Source organism: Myotis brandtii, unplaced genomic scaffold (assembly GCF_000412655.1).
Source record: "Myotis brandtii unplaced genomic scaffold, ASM41265v1 scaffold32, whole genome shotgun sequence".
Classification (NCBI taxonomy): Eukaryota; Metazoa; Chordata; class Mammalia; order Chiroptera; family Vespertilionidae; genus Myotis; species Myotis brandtii.
Window position 1 is genome coordinate 2317165 of NW_005362269.1, and position 20780 is coordinate 2337944.

Below are 20780 nucleotides of genomic sequence, written 5' to 3' on the forward strand. Positions count from 1 at the left end.
TGGATGTTGAAGCCCAGGGGGGAAATGAGGCTTACCCCACTCCCAGGTCCACTCACTCCATGCGTGGCCCAGCGAGCCCAGGGTGCACGCAGCCTCCAGCTCCACCTGCCCTGCTTTGCGGAAAGCTTCCTGTTCACCAGGTCAGCACCCGTATCAGACAGGCCCCAACAAGATGCCCCGCTCGGCAGCTGCACAGGCGGCTTGCAGAGTGGGGGAGGCATTAGGGTGAACTGTAGGGAAGGGAGCAGGGGCGGAGTCTCCCTGGAGGGGGATGAGATGCAAAGAGAATGCACCCTTGGGTGGGGGTGGGGTGCCCATGGCTGTATTCCAGCTGTGGGACCTGCAGATCTGGCGACTGGTTTGCTGAGGAAAGAACCTATGTCTGGATATCAGTTTCCTGGCACCAGGTCCAGGCCAGTGGACAGGTTTGCAGGGTACAAGGCCCGTTGGGCTCCCTGAGGCACCCTTCTGGCCCACACCACCTAGCACCACTGTTTTGAAACACCTTGTGAAAACAAGTCAATTTGTATCACCTTCCTGCTTAAAATTTTCCAGTAGCTTCCCATAGTATTTCAATTAAAATCCAAACTCCTTACTATATCCAGGATGGCCTCATACTATCTGGGCCCTGCCTTCTTCTACAGTGATTGCTCACCAAGCTGCAGCCATACGGGCCCTTTCTCCTCCGCAGGCATACCAAACTGGGATCTGCCTCAGGGCCTTTGCACTTGCTGTGTCCCTCTCCTTGATATTCTCACATGGCTGGCTCCTTCTTGTTATCCAGTTCTCAGCTCAGATGTCACCTCCTAACCCTCCGTTTGATGTAGTGTCCTTCCCTTATTTATCACATCGCTCCATTTTCTCCAGGGCAGTTATCACCACACAGTATGGTCTTGCTTATTTGTTTAATGACTGTCTCTTGCACTAGACATTGGGCTCCACGAAGACAGGAGCTTTATGTATCTTATTCATGAATGAATTCCCAGTGCCTAGTTCAGTGCCTGGTGTATAAGTACTAGTTGAAAAATTGAACTATTTGGACTTAGGAAAAGCAATGACAGAATGAAAGCGGAAAGAACCTTAACGAGCATCTCTTACTTTTTGAAGCTGGAAAATAGTCCTAAAGAAAGAAAGGGTCCGGCCCTGGCCTGTTTGGCTCAGTGGATAGAGCGTCAGGCTGCGGACTGAGGGGTCCCAGGTTCGATTCCAGACAAGGGCACATACCTGGATTGCTGGCTCAATCCCCAGTAGGGGGTGTGCAGGAGGCAGCTCATCAATAATTCTCTCTCATCATTGATGTTTCTATCTCTCTCTCCCTCTTCCTTCCTCTCTGAAATCAATAAAGAAATATATTTTTAAAAAGAAAGAAAGAAAGAAAGAGAGAGAGAAAGAAAGAAAGAAAGAAAGAAAGAAAGAAAGAAAGAAAGAAAGAAAAGAAAAGAAAGAAAGGAAAGAAAGGAAAGAAAGAAAGATTCCTGCTGGTGAGGCTCAGAGGTTGGGTGTCAACCTATGAGCCAGGAGGTCACAATTTGATTCCTGGTCAGGGCACATGCCCAGGTTGCGGGCTCAGACCCCGAGCAATGATTCTCTCTCATCATTGATATTTCTATCTCCCTCGCCTTCTCCCTTCCTCTCTGAAATCAATAAAAATAATTTTTTTTTTAAAAAAAGAAAGGGACTTGCCCAAGGTCACATGGTGAGAACTAAAGCCAGGTTCTTTCCTCCCAACCATGCTGCCAGAAAGAGAAGCTGTAGTCACATGAATCTAACTGTTCGGGCTCTTGCTAACTGCATCACATCGGGTAAGTTGCTCAACATCTCTGAACCTTAGTTTTCTCAGCTGTAAGATGGGGCTATTCATTGGGGTATTATGGAGACCGAATAAGGCCATGCACATGAATGTGCTGTGCACAGTGCCTGGCCCATAGGAAAGCACTCACTAAATCTTCGTTATTATTAGTTTTCAAAGTCAAGGCAGAATCAAAGCCTAAGTTTGGGGTGAGGGTGGGGGCCCCTGAACCCTCTGGGAAGGACCAGCCTGCACCCTGGCAGAGCAGGAAGCCGCTGGTCGCTGGTCGAGTCTGAGCTTGCTGGCCCTGCCACAGGCTGTTCTGGGAAGCTGCGAGCAGGCGCTTGTCTGGGGTGGGGCCTCAGGCTTTTGGCTCCCCAGGCCCGGAGAGAGATCTGCATGTGGGTGAATGTGCACGTTTGCAAGAGGCACACACGCTTAGGAGGCAAATTTTGAATAATTTTTGTGGGTTCATTAGTTGTACATGCCTACTTGACAGAATGAGTATGATGTGAGTAAATAAATTGATAGGGTGGGGCTTGTGTGTGCACAGGTGTGAGCAAGTGCAGGTGGGGGTTCATGAATGGACCCTTTTAGGATATGTGTGACTCAAACTCTGCCTCCTTGTCACTCCCGACCCCATTTCAAAGATGGGAAGACAGCAGAAGGTGGTTCACAACACACAGGTTCTGGCTGTGTGACCTTGGCAAACGGCTTACCTTCTCAGATCCTAAATTTCCCTTCTTCATAATACCATTTTGATAAGGACATTAGTTAATGTACACAAAAGCTAAACATAGTATGCAACATGGTTCTCAACAAATACAAAGTACTGTTACTTTCTAGCCAGCTGGCTCATACTATTGGCTGTTGAGTTTGTGGGTAATGAAAACTGTCAGGTGTATTATCACGTCACCCCCTCTCTGTTCTTGTGCAGGCTGGTTTTTGCAGGTAACTGCTGTAGGGCTTTAGTGAGACCCTGATTAATTTCACCCTGTGATTCAGCCCACTGTTCCCGCTCCTCAGAATCTCGATTCTGATATTCAGAAACTTGGCGGTTGTAACATCCATGTCTTAACCCAAGTCATTGATGAGTCTGAGCAGAGCTCCGAGGAGCAGGGCTCTGAGACCTTCCCTGTTTTCTTGGTTAGTGATCTCAGGTGCAATCTTGAAACGAGTCCTCTCAGAATGTGGAGAGCTCCCCGTCCCTGGGGGCATCCAAGCAGAGTCTAGGTGGCCCTTGGGGAAGATGAGAAGAGCTCTAAAGCATCTTCGATCTTATGCAGGTACTAGAGGCCCAGTGCACAAAAATTTGTGCACTCAGGGGGTCTCTCAGCCTGGCCTGTGCCCTCTCGCAGTCTGGGACCCCTCGGGGGATGTCCACCTGCTGGCTTAGGCCCACTCGCCGCGGGATCGGGCCTAAGCTGGCAGACATCCCTCTGGCAGCCCGGCAGCCCTCGGGGGATGTCCACTTGCCAGCGGGGAGCAGGCCTAAGCTGCAGTCGGAAATCCTTAGTGCTGCTGTGGAGGTGGGAGAGGCTCCCGCAAGCACCACTGTGCTGGCAGCCGTCAGCCTGGCTTGTGGCTGAGCAGAGTTCCCCCTGTGGGAGCACACTGACCACCAGGGTGCAGCTCCTGCATTGAGCGTCTGCCCCCTGGTGGTCAGTGTGTGTCATAGTGACCAATCATTCCCAGTCGTTCTGCTGTTAGGGTAAATTTGCATATTATCCTTTTATTATATAGGATAGGTCTTTGGCCTGTGCGAGCCTACGGTCTCTGTTAGACCCTAACTGGGTTCTCAAAGGCAAAGAAGGGATTTCCCGTGGCTGTGGATCAGGGTTGTTCAATCAACCCAGTAAGCTGACCTGGCTGTGGGGAGACCTAGATCTAAGGTCACTCTTCCCTGTGTAGCCTTGGTCAAGTTCATCACCAAAGCCCGGTGGCCCTCTTTCCTCACCTGTGATGACATGTGTGTGTTGGGGAGGGGCTGGGATGGATCAGTGTCTTGAAACCCCTCTATTGCTTTCAGAGGCAGAGTCTCTTTTTTCCCCTAATGAAATTGTACGCAGTCTATAAAGAGATCAAAGCAGAGCTGCACTATTAGAAGCTGGGCTGGAGGCCTAAGCCTCTGCCCCAGGCTAGACCTTCAGCCCCCTGGTGAGCACCCCCTGGGAAGCACAGGTTAAAAGCCTGGAGTAAAGACCTGTGAGAGCCCCCTCCATGTGAGAAGCTGGGGCCCTGCTAGTCTAACATTCTGTGTCCCGTCATGGAGGGTTCTAAGATGTGCGGTTGGATAGGCTGCGATTCTAATGCTCTATGGTCGGTGTTCGTAAGGGTTGGTCCCCGTGCAGTCATTCAGGCATTTTGGTTCTAGAAGTCTATGACTCCGGCTAATTCTATCTCTCCATGAGGAACCACATGTACTTGGAGGAATTCGAAACCCAACCAAACTGAATTAAAGAAGCTTCTTCCGGATTTGTTCAAAACAACAGGCTTTGTTTCTGAGGATGAAATTCCTCCCTGTCACTCCCAGAAGTACCCAGGCACAGCTTGGCGACGGCATTCTCTCTCGTGGCCCAACACCGTACCTTTTCTTAGCCGTGACACAGACGATAATTAATAACCCACACATTACTCTGGGAAACACCTCTGCCCTTGTACTCCCATATCTAAGATAAGGGAAACTGAGATTTGCATGGCACACCCAAGGCCACCCAGGAAGGCGGTGGCTGAACTGAAAAGACAGACACATTTCCTAAACCTGGGTGCTCTGGGGAGAAGCATGAGAAAAGATTTTTTTATTTTTATTTTTTGTTAATCCTTACCTGAGGATGTTTTTTCCATTGATTTTTAGAGAGAACGGAAGGGAAGGGTAGAGACAAAGAGGAACATCAATGTGAGGGAGGCACATTGATTGGTGGCCTCCCACACTTGCCTCGACCAGGGCCCGGGCCTGGGGAGGAACCTCCAACCGAGGTAGGTGCCCTTGACCAGAATCAAACTCGGACCCTTCAGCATGCGCTGACTCATTCAGGGCCGACGCTGTAACCACTGATCTAAACCGGCCAGGGCGATAAGATATTTTTTAAAGTTTGCAGAGATTTTCATGAAATAAAGAGCCACTGGATTCATTCCTCTGGATTGGAGAATGTTCACACTCTACCTTCCCCAAATCTAAATCTAAATGACCATGGACTTGGGTACCTCGGTATATATTTTCTGACCTTACTCTCCTCCCGCCACTGCATCTGCCTCAGGCATCCAGTGTTAGGGCTGGCTTTTGTGACTGTCAAGAAAGAATCCTAAACATATTCAGTTTGTTAGAAAAGCTTAAAAGTAGCAATGGTGGTAGTGATGGTGAGGGATTAGGAAGGATTGTGCCATTGAACCAGAATTTAAATCATAAGTGATAGAATGGTGACATTCCAGATAGAAGTCTTTAGCTACTGAAATGAAATTTCCCCTTAGAAGTAGGGAGCCATTGGTGGTTTTTGAGAAGCAGGATCAGAACAGAACCACATGCTGGGAAGAGTAATCTGACATCAGATCAAAAGGGAGAGTTTCCCATTGAAGACTCCCAGTCTGCTGTGGACCGGGTTTGAACACCAGCTTTATTGGTTTAGGCGCATGGTCGGCAAACTGCGGCTCGCGAGCCACATGCGGCTCTTTGGCCCCTTGAGTGTGGCTCTTCCTAAGCCTTAGGAGTACCCTAATTAAGTTAATAACAATATACCTACCTATATAGTTTAAGTTAAAAAAAATTGGCTCTCAAAAGAAATTTCAATCGTTGTACTGTTGATATTTGGCTCTGTTGACTAATGAGTTTGCCGACCACTGGTTTAGGCCGACTGGAATTCACTGTGAACGGGAAGGCTTGATTTCCCTCCAAGAAACTTGGGTGAACACTGGGGTCATTTGCTGGTTTGGGACAGGCAGCCGCCACTGCTAGGTTCTCATGTAACACAACAAGTCAAAGAGCTGGATATGAACTGGAAAAGGGCCATGCCTTGAGTCAGTGATGGGTCGTGTGACCTTGGGAAGGCCACAGAGCCTCTTCTGAGCCTCAGTTTCCCTGTCTGTAAAGTGGAGATAATAGCTACTCCTACCTACTTCCCAGGGCTGCAGGGAAGGCATATGATAGGTGAGAGCACAGGGAGGAAAGACACAGAATACACCTTATCAGGCCCAATAATGGCTTGATACGTGGCAGCCACACCACCAGCAGTCAGAGAGGCTGCCCTAGGAGCGTGTCTGTAAAAGCCAGGCCTGCACAGCCTGGAATTAGAGGGAAAAGAAAAGGAAGTCCTCGCCTAGGCATGGGCGAAAGGGAGCTGGGACTGGGGGTCCCCTTCTTTATCAGCATTCCAATTACCATTATTGGTGACAAAAAAAAAATTATACTGTCCTATATCAGGATGGTAATCTATACGTTTTCAAAAAAAGTCTTCATGGATTATCTCACTTGGTCTTTAAACAGGAGGCACAGTCCTGGATAGAATGAATAGGAAGAAAGTGGACTCTGGGGTCAGATAGACCTCATTTCAAATCCCAGCTCTACCACGCACCAGCTGTGTGACCGTGGGCAGTGGTTTAACATTTCTGGTCCCAGAAAAAGGGACAGGATAATAGCACCTAACCTCATGGAGTGGTTGAGAAGGCTGAATGAGTCAGCGCACGGCAAATTCCCAGGACTGGGGTACACTCAGCACAAGTGTTCCTGGACTAATGTCATCCTATTATGACGCTTATCGTTGCTCTTGTTTTGTAAATGAGAAACTGAGGCTCCGATCATTTGAAGGTTCTGCCCAGGTTCCCCCAGGGCTGGAATACACTCAGTACAAGTGTTACTCTACCAACATTCATTGTCACTGAACCCATGTTCCCAGAAGAGAGACTCAGAAGGCGGGAGGGGCTGGAGCGAACCCCTAGAGCAGCGTCTCCAACAGCCCTTGACAGTGATGGCCGTGTGCTAGTGCTCAGCTGTCCAGGTGGGAGGTACTGGCCACGGAGGGCTGTCCAGAATTTGAAACATGGCTGGTACACCTGAGGAAGTGAGTTTGTAATCGTATTGCATTTGGATTCACATAGCCAGATGTGACTAGTGGCTACCACATGGCCAGCACGGCTCTAGCGAGCCTGGCATGGGAACCGAGCGTGCATAGGCTCGGAGGAGGAGTCAGGTCCGCCTATCCCGTAGGCACACCCAGGGCCCACAGTACTTTTAGGGCCCATGAAAATTTCTCTTAAATTCAGAAGAAAGAAAACAAACAATTTGGTTGAAGAAAATGTTTTTATATATAATAATATATTCATCTTTATACTAATGTCATCAGAAAACATTTCTAATATTGTTTTTCATGGAGGGAGGGACCTGCAAAGGTTAAAATGCCTAGGACCCTCGAAAGCCACAATGTGACCCTGGGAGATGGACATTTGAAGGAAACAGAGAGCTTCCAGGAGCCTGGGCTTTGGGGAAGAAAAGGGGTAAAGTAGGAGGGAGATGATGAGAAGTATTTTGTTATTGGGCCTCCTATACCAAAGTCATTTGTTAATTTATTCAGTACATTTTTAATGGAGGGCTTGCCCTGTGACAGGCATTCTAGAACAGAGTGCAAGACAGATGAGGTCCCTGCTCCAAGTATACACTATATCACTATATCAGGTGTGAAAAGTGAGATGAAAAATTATGCAGGGCACGGTTAAAGAGTGATGTGTGGGAAATACTGTTTTGGAAAGCGTGGTCGGGGAGTCCCACATGACAAGGTGACATCTGAGCAGGGAAAGAGCCACAAAGCCCTCTTGAGAAAGAATTCCAGGGAGAAGAAACAGGCAGCGCAGAGGCCCTGAGGCAGGAAAAGGAGGTCAAGCAGACAGACTAGAAAGGAGCAAGGAGGGAAATCAGGGAGGTGCCCAGGTCCTTTCAGGTAAAGAAAAGACTTGCAGTGAGGTGGGGCCCCATTGCAGGATTTACATGATGGTGAGTGAGGAACAGAGGAGAGAGGGATGTGGTGGTAGAGATGGACTCCCAGGATCACTGGAATGGGAACCCAGGCTTCCCATCCTCATGGCTCTGCACTGGCCCGCTTCCCCCTACCCAGCTCCTTTCCCAACCTGGGGACTCCTTGGGAGCCCACAATTCCATGGTCCTTCTACTCATTAGCCAGGGTGGATGGGAAGGAGCCAGGCTTCGGGGTCAGACCTGCCCTCAATCTTGTCTCTGCTTTTATCTAAGGGCCTTGCTTCCTCTGTCTTGGCCTCAGTTTCCCCATGTGTGAAGTGAGGCTAGCAATGCTTACCTCACTGGAGGAGTTAGTGAGTTTATGCATGGAAAGCATTTAGCATTGTGCCAGGAACACAAAACATCGTTAATGTTATTACTATTATTAGTTACTACTATTGCTATTGTAATTATAGTAATGTTATTAACTATTACAATAGGTGTTCAAAAAATGTGTGGAATGAGGGAACTATTCTCTGTATGTCTGTATGTGTACTGATCCCCCACCCCCACCCCATGCCCCTTGCAGGAGCACCCTTCTACACACACACACACACACACACACACACACACACACACACACACACACACACACACACACACACACACACACACACACACACACACACACACACACACACACACACACACACACACACACACACACACACACACACACACACACACACACACACACACACACACACACACACACACACACACACACATACACACACCCCTACCTGTGGGGTTTTGTGACATTCCTTCTCTCCTTGCACCAATTTGTAATAAAGCTCAAGCCACAGCTTATGCAGCATTAAAATAATTGCTATTCCTGTCACACTGTGGGTGCAGAGAGGTCACAGACGTGACCTCATTCCGAGTCTGAGGGGGCAGGTCATGGGCATGAAGTGGGGAGAAGAGGGTGGGCAGTGAAAAAACAGGAGGTAGAGAATGGCGTGCACACCCTGCAACAACATGGGTTTCCTGGTCTCTTTTATTCTGCTGCAGGGGTGACCACTCTGGGCCTCATCTTAACGTGATTTGTAAAAGGAAGCCATTCAGCATAGTCCCCTCTCTATCCAGGACAAAACACACTTCCTTCCCAGGGAGCTCGCTGGCCCTGTGGCCACCCGTGAGGTGAACCTGCTCCTCTTAGCTGAGAAGCTGCTGGGACCAAAGCCTCTGCTAGTTCCTTGTGCATGAGACCATCAGCCACCCATGGCCACCCCAGCCAGGCCAGCCTGTAACTCAGGCACCCCGGGGGTGGGGAGGTCACGATAAGAGCCAGATAAGAGCCGTGCAAGACGACAAGGGCCACATAACACGGTGGCCACCTGCTCACACTCTGGAGTAAGGCCGCCTGTATTTGAGTCCTGTCTTGGCCCATTGCTGGGCTTGACCTTGAGCAAATCGTTGACCCTGCCTGAGCCTCAGTCTTCTGACATATAAACTGAGGAAGGTAATCATCAGGCTGCTGTGAGGATCAGTTAAGATGACAGTTGGCACAAGGCCCAGCCTGTGAGCCCTCAGCGGTAACTGTTGTGCTGAGGAGGGGGCAGGGATTGGAGGCCCTACTCCTTTGGTGCCAGGAGGCCTCAGTAACATATCAGAGGGCCCAGCAGGGGACCAACTGGGAGACCCCTGGGCACTGGGACCAGTCCCTGCTCTCTTGTCTTACTGAGTAACCCGCCATGGAGCTATTGTCAATGGTGTCCTGAAGAAGGCGAGGTTTGGGGACTATGAAGGGCTCACAGAGGCACATGCACTGGTCACAGCTGGCCTTTATTGAACATTTACTATGTGCCAGGGCCTGCAGTAAGTGCTTGGCACACATTATCACTTGTAAGCTAGCTTACAGCAACCCTATAATTATGCTCATTTTGGGGATAAATGAGTCTCAGAGAGGTTACCTAACCTCCAAGTTCACACAGCTAACATGTGGCCCAGCAAGGATTAAAACTCAGATCACCTGTGTGTCTAACAGTTCCTCAGGTTAGAGAGAGGGCTTGGGAGGAGGGAGGGGTATATGATCCCTCCCCCACAACAGGATCCTACAATGATGGGTCCTCGAACATCAGCAAACACAGCATTTCAGCAAAGACTTTCATCTCTAGTCCTCCCTTTGGATCCCATTCCCTCTGGTCTGGCCTATCCCAGCTGCCTGCCTGGCTGTCAATCCAAGGCCAATCCCCTCTGAGCAGAACAGTTTAGGGGCACAAAGCTGGCAGGCGGGCAGGCCCGGGCAGGTGGGAGCAGCTAGTATCTGTGGGGCAAGGCAGGCAATTCGGCTGTGTGAGGCACCCGGGTTTGCAGTTTTGCAGGCCCAACCTGACTGAGGGCCAGAAGCACTAGAGGGGTTAGGGCTGATTTGGGAGCATCAAGGTGCATACTAATGAGATGTAAACAAACCTTGAATGGTGAGCTCCAGGCCCAGACCCAAGTCCACGTTTAAGCCCCCTGGGCTCTGTCCTCACGATTCCTCTTACCCAGGGTAACTGCTCCACCAGCCATAGGCAGACACAGAATTCAGCCAAGCTATGTACTCACCCACAGGGCTGGCCATTGACCTGAACCAGCGGTTCCCACCATTGGGAATCCCCTAGGGCATGGGGGTGGGGCTTAAAAAGACATATTCCCAGCCCCACCCCAGATCTACTGAATTAAAATCCTCGGGGGTGGGGCTCAGGAATAGATGTTTAACAAGTTCCTGGTGCGTCTGGTGTTTGGGATTCGCTGAAAAGGGGAATCTCTTTCTCTGTGATCTTACCTTCTACCATTCCTATTTCAGACCCATATGTGGTACTCTCCTAGGCCCCAGTGGAGAGGGGGTGGGAAGTTAAGAAAAAAACACAATTTTCATGGCGTTTATAGGCTAGAGAAGTGTTTCTCAAATGTCAGTGTGTTAAAAACCACAGCGTCATCCTCGAGAAGTCTGATGTATGATTTAGTAGGGCCACTGTGGGTTCGGGTGCACGTTTCCCTGTAGGTGGTCCACTAACCACTCCTAGGGGAACATTGGCCCTCAGGCAAAGCAGACACAAGGTTATCTCTAGGTCAAATAGAAGAATGCAGGAGAGGGAAAGAAGTAGATCTGATTCTTGCACTTGACTTTCACCTGGAAATCTCTGAGTCTGAAAATCTCCCTGTTCATCAGCATCTCAAACCCCAGAGGCAACTGTTTCTCTTCCCAGATAGACACCAGCCCCAGGAACCATGTTCTAGTTGCAGTGAATAGAACTGAACCTGAAAATAAAAGGGATCCGTCCACATCCACATACCTCATGACCCAGCAATTCCACTCCTAGTTAAACACACAACGGAAGTGTGTGCCTACTACACTCACCAAAAGATTTGCACGAGAACGTTCAGAGCAGCACTCCTTATAATAGCCCACATTGGAAACAACCCCAATGTCCATCCAGAGCAGCATGGATAAGCCAACTGTGGTCGTCATACAGTGGAATGCTATACAGCAAAGAAATCCAGGCATTGCTCTGGGCAGCAATATAGATGCATTACACTCACATAATGTGGGTGAAAGCAGCCATATACAAAGAATACATACTGTGCTATCCCACCTATATACAGTTTAAATACAGGCAAAAGCTATGGATTACGTTAGAATAAAGTTACCCTTGGTGGGGCAGGTGGTGACTGGAAGGGGGGTGCACAAAGGAGGTGTAGGGAATGGTGGTAATGTTCTGATTCTTTATCTGGAAGCTGGTTAGTTTCTGGAAAGTTCATTGAGCAGTAAGGACACTTAGGATTTGCGCACTTTCCTGTATGCATATTATACTTGATTAGAAAGTTTCCTAAAAGTGCTAGTAGAGGACTTCAAAGAAGACTTGTAAAAAGAGGGAAGACATTGAAATAATAAAAGCATCTGACAGGCAGATTGCACAGGATTTCATAGCTATGGGATCTTGGACTCTTTCTGCCCCAGGAACCAGGAAGGAGACAGTTCTCAAAAACCAAGAAGCGCGGAGGCGTGCCAGGGCACACCAGGGCTGTGGAAAACCGAAGCCTCAGCAGTTCCCTGTCCCCACCCCCACCGGGCCCGCCCTCCGCAGAACCGCAAGCACCGTGGCAGGCCCACTTCCACTAGGTTCCCAGGTTCCGCTGAGTTCCGGGTCATTGGGGTTCACTGCATGCAGCATTTTTCTGTCCTGAGAGCAGTTTTCTGGTCCATTTTCTTGTTTGATCCCCTCAGAGACCCTATAAGGGGAGCAAGGAGTATTCTCATCTTATAGATGGGGAAGCTGAGACCCAGAGGCAGGGGTCAGAAGACTTGTCCAAGGTCATACTGCTAAGCAAGTCGCCCTGTCAGGACTCAAACACCAGGCTCAACTTCCAGATCCAACCCTTCCATATGTGCTGTTCCCAGCAATAGCCATGCTGGTTGTAGCACCTGCGGCTTAGAGAGCACCTTCTCTGTGGATGGACCCAAGGAAGTAGGTACTATTATTTCATCCCCAATTCACAAATGAAAATAACAACAAAACTGAGAGTCAGAAAGTCCCAATGCCTTGTCCCAGGTCAATGGCCGGTTGGAGTTGGGCATGGATTGGAACAGTCTGTCTGAATTGAGTCTGAGCCCTGAACCACTTGCCCAGTGGCTCCCAAACCCAGTTGGACCTCACCTGGAGTTTCCATGGAACTTGCAGAAATACAGGTTCCCTGATCCCACCCCAGACCCCACATTTCAATTTTGTAGACTTAGGATAGGTCTGAGAAACCAGTATTTTTTAATAACAGTCCTAGGCATTGGGGAGGCTCAGCTCTTAACGAGGCTACCCCTGAAATATGACAGTGAAAACAAAACAATTTAAAGGTGAAGTTTAATGTAGCAACTTCTAAATTAACTAACTCACTGAGCCTCTCTAATCATCAGAGTTCTCCTAGCGATGGGACACGCCCCACAGGAAGGTTTTCGGGAACAGCCCGGCTGGCTGGGTAATAGCTACACTTGGGGTGGGGTGGTGACTGACAAGGGATCCCAGGAGGGCTCTTGGGGACTGGTGAGGCCATTGTTTGTGTTCACTTGGTAAACATCCATCAAGCTGTAACTTAAACGGATGCACTCTGGTTTGGAATATTTACAAAAAGAAAAAAAATCAAGGTTGACCACTTGTCTGAGACACTGTACAAGGAGTCCTTGCACAGAGTAGAGAGCTGTACTAGGAATCCAGTAGGGGACTTCTCATTGTCCCCTTCCAAGAGTTTGAGATTCTGGGATTTAAATTTTCCAAGAGCCTATGATTTCTGAGTCAATCCCAAGATTTCAGGAGCGCCCAAATCTGTAAAGTAGCTAACATTTCGTGAGCTCTTAATGCGTGGTGACTATCGGCTTTACGTGTGTCCACGCACAGCTGCCCTGTGAGGTAAAGAGCACGCTGCACCCCTACCCCTCAGGGAGGTGGAAGGATGTGCCCAAGGTCACAGGACAGGACCTCCGACCCCTGGCTCCAGAGCTCATGCGCCCAACCATGGAGCCATAGTAATATTAGCTCTGCCCCTTCCCAAGGCTGAACTTCTAAATGTCTAAAGGACGCATTCTGTGCCATCTAGCCTTGCATTTGCTGGGAGGACCCCAGAGGGAAGGGGTGCTGCAGGGGTAGACAGCAAGCAGCTCTGACCTGGGACATGTGAGCACACACAGGCCAACACGCACACACACGCTGACGTTACCCCACAGCTGGCATGTGTAGTCCTGCTCAGCTTACTCTGAGGCCAACTACTGTGGGCACTGGAGCTGAACGGGAACTGGGAACTGGAGAACTCTCCAGTGTGGGCTCCCAGCCATGGGATAGACAGCTGCCCTGCCACCTCACTGTCCCCACCTCCTCCTTGCAGGGGCCACACCAGTCTCAGGAATGGAAGAAGACTCAGCAGGGAGGGGGCAGGGAGGGGGCAAGGAGGGGGCAGGGAGGGGTTTCTCTCTCCTGCAGGCTCCAAACTGGAAGGCATCACCTCTTTCAAAACGAGATGGATTTTAGGAAATAATTTGATAATCAATGGGTAATGGTAGAATATCAGGCCCTGTAACTGGCCAAGGGGAGACAGGACATCTTAAACTTCTATTTCAACCCCTCTCTTTAAATGCATGCTCCACTCATAGCCACGTACACCCAGCCAAGGTACTCTTTGCTGTAACTCCTTCAACATGGTCCTCCAATATTTACAAAATAAAAGCCATGCTCCTATGATGATTTTATGAAATCCTTATATTTTAGAGCTATACATGGAAATATTTCCAGATGCAATGAGATATCTGGGATATGCTTCAAAATAATCTGGTGAGGCAAGGATCAGTGGGGAGAGAGAGAAAGAGTAATTGTTGAAGCTGGTTGAAGGGTTTGTTTGTTTGTTTTTTTTAAAATACTATCCTGCTTACGTTTGTATATTTCTAGAATTTCCCATTAATAAAAAATTACATATAAATTACTTTTTTTTAAAACCACACTTCTTGGCCTGGCACACAAGGCCTTCAATGACCTGGCCCTGCTTGGCTGATAGCTCCTGCACACACCTGCCGTTACCTTTGAACCACTGTGCCTTTGCACATGCTACTTTCTCTTTCTGAATTGCCTTTTCCTTATTTAAGCCTTATTCAGCTTTCAAAACAGGTGGTGACAGCTCCTCCCCTAAGCCTCCCTTGATTCTATAACTGGGCTAACTCACTCCTCTGGGCCCCCATGCCAGCCTGAGTTTGCCTCTATTTTACCCCCTACCTCAAGGTATTTTAACCACCCACTACGGGCCTGCCTCCACGAACTGTGCATCTTTGGGAGCCTCACGCTTCAGAAGTGCTTACTCAGTGTCTATTGAACAAATTGCTTGTTGAGGAATCAGAAGCTGTGTGACTGAAAGGAAGTGGGTTGGCTTTTCTGATTCTATTGTCTCTACACTGAAAACAATAGCAACAACAAAAAGTAAAGGTAGTGGACAGTGACAGATGACTGCAGCTATCTGTGAGTCTAACCTGGTGACAGGTGCATAGAGGGGCTGAGTAAATCAGGTTTTCTTTCCAACATTTAAATCGTATGCTTAGAAATGGCTCCCAGAAATGACACACCCACCCAGGACACCAGCACTAACTCGCTATTGACTTTAGGCAAAAATTCAAAATCCATGTTTCATCTGTAAAATGGGGCCAATAATTCTTGAAGGCAGATTTCAGGGAACTCCTGAGGACCTTGCAGTTGTACAGTTACAGATTCCTGCGGACTCGCTGGCGATAGGTATGGAGTGGTGTGTGCGCACACTTGTGTGTGTGTGTGGGGGGGGGGGTTGTTGGTGGGTGTTGGGAGAATGGTCTGATTGATGTCCCCTATCCTCTGAAGGGCAGCTTAAGCTTGTTGCTAATCCCTAATTGTCTCCAGAGTATATGGGGACAATTGACTGGCCTCTAAGACTGACCACCCGTATAGAAAACAGCGTCATCTCATTACCTGGATTAGGCAGAGGAAAGTGAAAAGATCTGGCTAATGGGCCTGCCTTTCCCACTCACTTGCTGTGTGACTTCAGTCAAATTACCAGCCTTCTCTGGTGAGACTTCAGTGTCTCCATCTGTCTGATTTCATTGTCTCTAGGGCCCCTTCCACTCCCAGCTCTTATCTGTGATTGGGTTGGGCTAATGCTTAGTCCCTGTAAGTGACAGTTCTCATCTATGACTTAGAAATGAAGATTCATTCATTCTCTCAACAGATATGCAATGAGCTCCTTGTATGTGTCAGGCATGCTAGACACAGGTGCGTGCCTGAGCAACACCTAGTAGAAGAGAAAATATCAAACAAAGAATATACAAATAACTAAAATTCCAACTGTGATGTGTCTGAGGAAGAACTTTAGGGTGCTGTGGGTGATCTCCACCCCCGGGGGAGCAGGGGGAGCCCCGTGATGACTTCACTGATGACTGCGAACATAGTGAATAAGGCCCTGAGAACTACATTTAATTCTCACACCAGTTCTCTGAGAAAAGGACTATTATTATCCTCATTTTTCAGGTGAGGAGGCTGAGCATTAGAGAAGCTGTGGCCCAGGTCACACATGAATACTTTCCAGGATTTGGGCCCACACTTTTCTTTGTATGCCTGTCTAGAACCCCATTATGCATGGAAGCATTAGTACCAATAGTCATAGAAATAGTAGTACTGGGGTTCTGGGCTAGCTGAGCTTGTGCTGGGACCCAGGAGGCAGGGGAGCTTCCAGAGGCTCTGCCCATCCGGTCCTGAAGAAATCCAAAAGGCAGGGTCCATCCGGAGTTCAGGAGGGCCCCTGAGTGTACCTACCTTGTTGCCCCAGTACACACTGCTTTTCTCTAAAGCTGCCCCACATTCTCTCCCGCCTGACCCCACGTGGCCAGCAGCAATGCCGGTGCCATGGCCTGTCGTGCGGCAGCCGGAAGGAGACTTTCCAGGCGGAGGTGAGTTCAGAGCAGAGCGTGCAGAGAGTGGAGCATGGTGGCCCAACTCTCGGGGGATGGGTGTAGAGGCAGCTCAGGAACAGAGGCAGCCCGGCAGCCCCTCCCATAGAAAGCACAGGCCCGGCTGACATGTCACCCTGGGAATGTCGGTGTCCTTCTGGGTCTGGTTCCCTGAGTCCCTAAGGAGGCCACTAAGAGTCATGGAATCAGTGGGGAGTCCAAGAAAGACCTTCACTCCCTCTAGTTATTCCCCCATTTTTCAGATGAGGAAACTGAGACCCCAGATGTTCACAGAATAGGGGCCCCTCTCTTCGGGCTAGCCAACATCGTACACTCAGCTCCTTCCTGCCAGAGAGTAACCTGTGCTCCTGGGGGACCCAAGCTGCCGCTACTGACTAGGGACATTAAGCCCCTTGGGTTCCTCGCCCGCAAAATGCAATCATTCCTGCTCTGCCTACCTAACAGGCTTGTCAGGGTGAATCGATTAATTCCGGCTCTTAATAATCCAACCACCTTTATTTTACAAGTAGGGAAAAAGGCCCAAAGAAATAGTCCGAGGCCACAGAGCCTGTGAGTCACAGAGACGCAAATAATGAAATTCTCTTTTCACCTTGCCTGCTTTAAAAACTCAAATTTTTCAAATGACTGTGCATACTCAGCCCAGGCCCCCAGCACAGAAAGCATCCAGCGCATGTCAGCTGTAATAATAGCTGTTAGAACTGTCCTGCGTGGAGGGCACTGCCAACCTGCCCGGGCTCAGCTCCCCATCTGTGCAACCAGCTGAGGCACAGAAACACTGGAGTCCTGAGCCCAGGCACCAACTCCAGCGTGTGGCTGGGGGCAGAGGCAGCCTTCCGAGCCCTCAGCACACCTTTGCACAGCCCACTGTTCCCCACAGTGGGGCAGGTAGCACCCCCTCTTCCCCCCCGTAGAGGGCTGAACTCTGGCCTGGTGGCTCTGCTCAGTGTTCCACTCCAGCTCTCCTGCCTCCAAAGATATGCATCGGATTCCTGCTTCCCCCAAGAACAGAGCTGCTCCCACTCCCCCCACCCAACCCCAGTGTCGCCTCTGGTGCCTTGAAGACTCAAAGCCTTTCACAGCCCTGTAAGCACCCCATTTCGCAGCCAGGAAAGCTGAGGTTCTAATCCGGGTGAGCTAAAGAGTCGCAGGAGAGCCAGGGCTGGCAGGTTATCCAACTGTCCCTCCGGCCCCCCCCCCCTCCGCCTTACCAGGTGGCTTTATCTGTCATAGGGCCCCTGTGTCCCCTGGACACACACAGCAGCCAGCACCTCTCCTTTCTCTGGCCCCAGCATTTCCCCTAAAACCACAGAGAACATGGCCCTCAAATCTCCCTGAAGGCTCATCCCCAGAAAGCCCAAGCAGGGGATTCCATTCTTCCGGGGACAGGAGTCCAACTTTCCATTCATGCAAATATGACCTTGCTCCTCCATGAGATCAAAGTCCTAGCCTTGTCCATTCCTGAGCCCCAATCCCCCGGCCCCAGACTCAGGCTGCTACATCTCTGGCTTCATTCAGTGTACCTGGGCGATCTAAGGCCCAGGTGTCCCTGTCCTACCCCTCCATGCCGGCCTCGGTCACGTCCTGGCTCTGTCCCCACTTGCCAAGAGTCCCCAACACCCGCCTTCTCTGGGACAAGGCACAAGAACGGATTTGCTTTGCACCCCCTCCCCCAACTTGCCATCCGCCAGCAGCTCTTACCTGTGCCCTTCAGGTAGGGGAGGGTGCCCGGCTGGGCTGCTGGGCTGGAGCCCCTTTCGCTAGCAATTCGCTAGCAACAGGGGCTGACAGGCTCCGGAGAGAGGTGCGGAGAGGGAGCAGGAAGGCGCGCACTGCACTCTGAAGAGGCTGCTGAGAAAGTTGGAGTAGGTGTGTCCCAGCCCAGGAGGAGGAGGGAAAAGGAGGTGGGAGAATTGAGGCGGATCATCCCCTCCTGCCAGCTCTCTGTCTCACCGAGAGGGAGGGAGGGAGCCAACTGGGTTGTGGCCCAGAACTCACGGTGGGGAATCGAGTCATGGAAAATGACGGCTGGAAAGTTGCTGAGAAATCAGGCCCATCTCCACCTCCCTTCTCAGTTTTACAGGGACCAAGGGAGACCCTAGACAGGTAGTGCTTGCCCCAGGACACACAGAGACCATGGCGGGACTGGGAGAGGACCCAGGCTGCTAACTCTCGGGCCTCTGCCCTCCCCCACGCTACAGATCTGAGAGACAACCAGTCATCCCTCCGCCCAGCACCTGGCTCCAAACCCTGGCACTGCCATGTCCTGTCTCCGTAACCTTGGGTGAGTGACTTCACCAGAGCCTCAGTTTCCTTTTTTGGAAAAGATGGAGGCAGTAACTCCTACCTCACGAGGTTGTTGTGGGGGTTGGACGAGATAAAGTTGGTGGAAAGCATGTAGCAGAGAAAGTCCCTCATAAAAGGTAATTCTTCTTATCCTGTTATTGGCTGTGACTCCCTCCATAAACGACAGCCTCTCTGAGCGCTGGCTTCCCGTCTGTCTCTGAAATGGGGGAACAAGAATCTCTACTTCCTACGGTTGTGCAGATTCATGAGACAGATGATGCGCCGTAAAGGGCAAAGCACAAAGCCTGGCATCTCGCTGGGAAGCAAGACATCTTAGTTTTGACATATTTTACAGGCTGCCTCTCTGCTCTGGCTCCCCAAATATTCCAATGTGCTCCCCATGTTGAGAACCAATGTTTTAAGGGAAGGGAAGAAGAATTAGACAGAAAATAGTGCGCTCTCTCTCTCTCTCTCTCTCTCTCTGCCACTCTTTTTTGTTATAGATGTATTCATTTGCTTGTTTCTTGTGCACACACAGGTAAGGCCCTACACCTCCCCTTTTCCAGGCACTGGGCCAGAAACTGGGGACTTAGAGGGAAATGAAATAGTTCCTGCCCCACAGAGCTGAAATCGGCTCTGCAACCATCCTGTCTAATTCCCTCTCTTACCCCAGGACTTGCAGCCCCGCTGCAGCTTTCCTGGCAAATAAGTGAGTCTTTGCTTGCACACCTCTAGTTACAGGGAGCTCATTACCTCTCCCAGAGGTCAGTTCTGATTGTTAGTAATTCTACTTGATGTTCGTGAGCAGCCATCCTTGAACCCGGTTAATACTCAAGAATTCTACATGTTATTACTGTTAGTATAAACTATATATTCCAAGGCAAATGACTTAGATTTGCAAAGTCTCTGTTTCCTTATTTGTTAAATGGACTCACAACTGCCGGGGCCACTCAGAACAGATCTACTTCCTCTACCATGTGGCAGAAACTGAAGCTGGATCTGTGGTCTCAGACTGGTTTCCTAGAAGTTCAAGCCGGACCCTATGGATAAGTGGAGCCGTTAAGGCTCATGAGGCTCTTGGCTGCGTCCCAGCTCTTGGAATATGTTCATTCATGAGCTGCTGCGGCTCTGTGGGCTGTGCCCTGGCGACCTGTCACTAGCAGCGGGGATGGCCACAGGTGTCAAGCAGGCTGCTGCGGTGTGCTGCCCGAGATGCCCAGAGGAGCTCCCTTCGAGGAAGACTCTCCAAGGTCCCCTCCCCCAAGCTGCCCCAGCCCTGCATGAGAATCCTAGGGGTTTGCAGTGTGAGGGGAGCTACTGCGATCCACTTTCCACTCCAGTGGGAAGGCCACCCTGGGTAATTATCCACTTGGCTGATTGCCGCCCAAGTCCCCGAGTCTGGGCCAGTTAGGCATTAACCCGAGGGAGGGTGGCTGAGCGGCCCCACGAGCCCTCTGACTAGTCATGTGTGGAGTGGCAGGCGACTGTCTTCCTTCGGGGCCCCCATCTGGGCCAAGGGTGGCCTCCAGCCTGCCCAGGGCAGGGACTGTCCCCCTGGGGGGCAGGGGAAAGGGGGAGGTGAGTGTTGGGATGGGTTGCAGAATCCCATAATGCTACCGGCATTCATCCTCTCCTCTCCTCTCCTGACCCAGGCCCTAATCCCTCTCCTCCCTGCTGGCTCCAGGACCCAGCTGGGGGATCTGCTGGCCTCTAGTCCTTCATGCAACAGGAGATGGACTCCTCAGTGTCCCCCCCATCATGCTTGGAAGCCTCTCGTTCCCAGGCCCCTGCTCACAGCCTCCTGGGTATCTGAAATTGTACCTATCCGTCTCGGTACAATCATACGCCACCTCCCTTCTGTGAGCTCCCCCTGACCATGCCCCAGATCTGACTGATTAGTAATAATCCTATATAATAAACACGTAATATGCAAATCGACCAAACAGCGGAATGACCGGTCTCTATGATGCGCACTGACCACTAGGGGGCAGATGCTCAATGCAGGAGATGCCCCCTTGGTGGTCAGTGTGCTTCCACAGGGGAGTGCCGCTCAGCCAGAAGCCAGGCTCACGGCTGGTGAGTGCAGCGGCAGTGGCAGAAGCCTCTCCCACCTCTGCTGCAGGCAGGCGGTAAGGAGTGAGGGGTCCCAGACTGTGAGAGCCCCAGACTGCAAAAGGGATGTCTTACTGCCAGCTTAGGCCTGATCTCGGGGTTGGGGGGGAGGAGGGAATCGAGCCTAAACTGGCAGGGGGGCATCCCCC

General features: G+C 50.4%; 2 protein-coding genes across 2 annotated transcripts in view; one reads left to right on the forward strand and one right to left on the reverse strand.

Moving 5' to 3' along the window:
* The window catches only part of FAT2 (FAT atypical cadherin 2), a 58096-nt gene extending 39989 nt beyond the window's left edge, over positions 1-18107 (reverse strand). The window contains exon 1 of the mRNA XM_014543122.1: positions 17935-18107. The gene's annotated coding sequence lies outside the window, so the exon portion shown is untranslated. The remainder of the gene's footprint in view (positions 1-17934) is intronic.
* The window catches only part of SLC36A1 (solute carrier family 36 (proton/amino acid symporter), member 1), a 176366-nt gene that overhangs the window by 112742 nt on the left and 42844 nt on the right, over positions 1-20780 (forward strand). The gene's annotated exons all lie outside the window — the stretch shown is intronic.